The sequence below is a fragment of the Limulus polyphemus genome, unplaced genomic scaffold, assembly GCF_000517525.1.
Source record: "Limulus polyphemus unplaced genomic scaffold, Limulus_polyphemus-2.1.2 Scaffold3312, whole genome shotgun sequence".
Classification (NCBI taxonomy): Eukaryota; Metazoa; Arthropoda; class Merostomata; order Xiphosura; family Limulidae; genus Limulus; species Limulus polyphemus.
The window spans coordinates 73288-77531 of record NW_013668922.1 but is presented as its reverse complement, the minus strand read 5'-3'; the positions used below and the strand labels follow the sequence as shown (position 1 = coordinate 77531).

The 4244-nt window shown below is 33.0% G+C and overlaps 1 protein-coding gene across 4 annotated transcripts in view; it reads right to left on the bottom strand.

Moving 5' to 3' along the window:
• The window catches only part of LOC106469113 (C-Maf-inducing protein-like), a 71866-nt gene that overhangs the window by 39914 nt on the left and 27708 nt on the right, over nucleotides 1–4244 (bottom strand). The window lies entirely within an intron of this gene.

Genomic DNA, 4244 nt, shown 5'->3' with positions numbered 1-4244 from the left:
TTTACCGTTACTTTCCCTCCTGTGTTTATAATGGAAATAAGAGAAATTTATTTACCGTTACTTTCTCTCCTGTGTTTATAATTGAAATAAGTGTCATTTTTTTTTACCGTTACTTTCCCTCCTGTGTTTATAATGGAAATAAGAGTCATTTCTTTACCGTTCATTTCCCTCCTGTGTTTATAATGGAAATAAGAGTCATTTGTTTACCGTTACTTTCCCTCCTGTGTTTATAATGGAAATAAGAGTCATTTGTTTACCGTTCATTTCCCTCTTGTGTTTATAATGGAAATAAGAGTCATTTGTTTACCGTTCATTTCCCTCCTGTGTTTATAATGGAAATAAGAGTCATTTGTTCACCGTTCATTTCCCTCTTGTGTTTATAATGGAAATAAGAGTCATTTGTTTACCGTTCATTTCCCTCCTGTGTTTATAATTGAAATAAGAGTAATTTCTTTACCGTTACTTTCCCTCCTGTGTTTATAATGGAAATAAGAGAAATTTATTTACCGTTACTTTCTCTCCTGTGTTTATAATTGAAATAAGTGTCAATTTCTCTACCGTTACTCTCTTATTTCCATTATAAACACAGGAGGGAAGTAAGGGCGGAGGTTGGGAGTGACATATAATATAAATATTAAGGTGGTTTCATTTCATTTCTACTTTAGGAATTATATGAACTTTTAAGGGTGACTGCCTTCCCACAATTGGCTGCAGACAGTGAATGGCAGTAGGAGTTGAGACGTTGTGGGTGTAAGGGTTTGATTTTGTCTGGTAGATGGGATATCCCCAACGCATTCGGGAGCTATTACCACAGACAATATCCGTTACGACTATAAGGTGACGACTGGGATTTACAGTGGATCTTGCAAAAACTTCTTAATGCTTATTTTATATTAAGTTCATTATTGTTTTATAGTGCTGGTTTTAATCGCCTATTAACAATTAATGCAAATAATAGTATTAAAGCTATTTATTTCATTACATATATATGTGTGTGTGTATTGCTTTTTCATAGCAAAGCAACAACAAGATGTCTGCTGTGTCCACCAAGGGGAATGAAACCCCTGATTTTAGCGGTGTAAATCCGTAGACTTACCTTTGTCCCAGCGAGGGACAACACTAACCAATGTACAAAAAAGAGAATTTTTTTAAAAATCGGGTGTTTAAATACACCATTAAGGAGATTACATAAATGGCTACACCTATTTATTCCAGACTTTTGACACAACAAAGCCGTTGTAGCAATGAAACTGCAATAAAGAAAAAGTTAAAAGCGTTTCTATACAGTACTAAAAGTAAAAGCGTTCTAAAACTTAGGAAAAAAAAATAGAATTAAGGAAAACAAAGACAACTGTATGTTTCGCAGATTATGGAGTTTTAACAAGTACAAAACGTTTCAAGTATTAATAATATGAAATTCAGCTATAAATTCTATATACATAAAGGTAAAATTACATCTGTGGTAGGGAGAAATACCCGTAGAACATAACTTAGAAAGAACATTTATATTTTTAGTATCAATGTAAATATAATATAATCATCAGTAGTGATATGATAGCTGACCACGCTTCCACGAAACCTCTTAAATAAAGTGTTCAACATTTCCGGTCAGAGGAGTTTGGAATTTTATATTTGATTCCAAAAATAACGCACTAAGGAATGTATAAAAAAAAAGTTACATAAATGAAACTTTTATATTATAAAATAACTTGATAGTTACTGATAGTTTAGTCTTGAAAATAAACGTTGACTGTGTGTTAAGCCTCAACAAGTGGTGTTAAATTCCGCTGCAGTAGCATTGCCAACTGAAACTTTTTCACAAAGGTCTGTGTGTGTATCCGCTTAAACTGGTGAACCAATGAATCAAATGTCACCAAACTTGACATATACTCTTACAGCCTCGGGGAAGTGACATAGGGGATAGATGTTTGGATCTCATTACCCATTTGTCACCCCCAGGGGTCTTCTCCATGCGTTCAATGGGTACGTCAGCTAGTTTGTACAATAGAGTAATAGTATATGATTGTTTTCAAACGAGACCCAAAACTCTAGCGCTTTCGAATAGTTGACTATTCTTCTCCGGAAGAATAAAGGGTTATGTTTAATGAGTGTATACATATGTATTGTTATTATTCTGACATTCATTTCGTCCCTTGGGAGGTCAGCTGTAAGTTTACGGATCTACAACGCTAAAATCAGAGGTGCGATTTTCCGCGATGGACAAAGTACAGATAACCAATTGTGTAGCTTTGCACGATGATATAATCAACAACATTCACTCCCATCCAAATCTGTGGATTTCTAAAATTCTAGAGACATAAGACTAATGAGGTGTCACAAGTCTGAAGAATTTAAAAATAGAGCATGGTATTTTATTACACCCACGTGTATTTAGTAGTTTTTGCCAGTCAAGGCCAACAAACAAAAATATTTCACCAAGGTCTGTGACGTCACAAGCCCTCTCTATAATTAATTTTTTCTTTAAGATCCGGGTTGTTAAATTCAACCGGTTTGGGGAAATATATCATGTCTTATCAAGAACCCTGAAAAAAAGGGCAAATAATCAATGTGTATGGACAGCGTAGATATTTCGCTATAGACTTTGTCTCTGTCCAACAATCTAAAAAATAAAAAAAAGCCACTTTACTACTAACAAGCAAACTGAAGATCAGTTTATGTAAAAGTAATATACAGAAAAAAAAGAGAATACAAACTAAGTTTTTAATAGTAATAAAACTGACCAAAAATATTTTAAAGCGTTATCTTTTAATGTGGATATTTTGTTATTGAAAAACAGTTGAGTAAATGTTAGAATAAAAGTAATCATTGCTTGCAGAGATAACTGCGTTAACAGTGTTTCTACAGGAGTATACACACACATGAGAGAGAATTGGCGTATAGAAGAATTTTTTAAAAATGTAATGTTTCAAAACTTTTTTTAGAAGTTTACATCAAAACAAGTATCCACCCAAGTAACATTACACTCTTATTCTATCTTTTTCTTGTACGCTATTTAAGCTACGCTTTCTTACAGGCATTATGTGTTAAATCCATAAATCCTGGTCTCTTTGAAAAAACAACAGCAAAAGAAAACGCGGATAGATAAACAAATTCACATAGACATAACTTTATTTAATAAAACTACACGTAAAGTAAGCAATAACGTATAGTAATGGTACTTATAATAGTGAAACACTTATGAGCGTTTAGTGTATAACTCGGTTTTAAGAGCTGATACAAAGAAACTCACAAGTCAGAAGATTAAAACCTGTATTAAAGAAAAAAGTACCTAAAAGGTGTATATAGCATAGCAGTCTATGAAATGAGCCGAAGCCAATTTATTGCAAAGTAAAGTAAATGTAAAGTTGTAATGAAGGCAAACTTAGCTAAATATGCAGAAACGTCTGAATGCATGTTCACAAAGTGATAAGCATAGAAATTGTATTTAGTGTAATGTTCATTTTTTTAAGAAGTTACACTCGGGTTAAGTGTCATTTGTGTGAAATACTTTGTAAATAAAATAATTAAAGTTGAAATGGAAGCCAGTCGTTATTACGCTATCGTCGTATACCATACTGGTAGTTTGACTAAGCAAAAAACGGGTAAGGACAAAATGATTCTGTATTGAAATGCCGATATACAATCTAGACTCATTGGACAAAGGCCTTTCTAACGATATGAGCTTTGTAGTGTGTGATAGAGAAATTTGCGAGAAACATTCTGGACAGACAAATGTGAACGTATTATTTATACGGATTTATTAATTAAAAGTTAAAACTGTAAATGTAAAATTTAGTAACAGAAGTTGAATTTATACAGATCTCAGCACTAAGCTGCTATTACTTAGGACGAGCAAAAACATGACTCTTATCTCCATTATAAACACAGGAGGGAAAGGAACGGTAAAAAAATGACACTTATTTCAATTATAAACACAGGAGAGAAAGTAACTGTAAAGAAATGACTCTTATTTCCATTATAAACACAGGAGGGAAAGTAACGGTAGAGAAATTATTCTTATTTCAATTATAAACACAGGAGAGAAAGTAGCGGTAAAGAAATGAAGATGAAATGAAATAAAAGATCTTAAATTGAACTACAAGCCTTACCTTAATCTTTCTTATGTAGTTCATACTCCCAACCTCCGCCCTTACAAATGAAATGAAATAAAAGATCTTAAATTGAACTACAAGCCTTACCTTAATCTTTCTTATGTAGTTCATACTCCCAACCTCCGCCCTTAC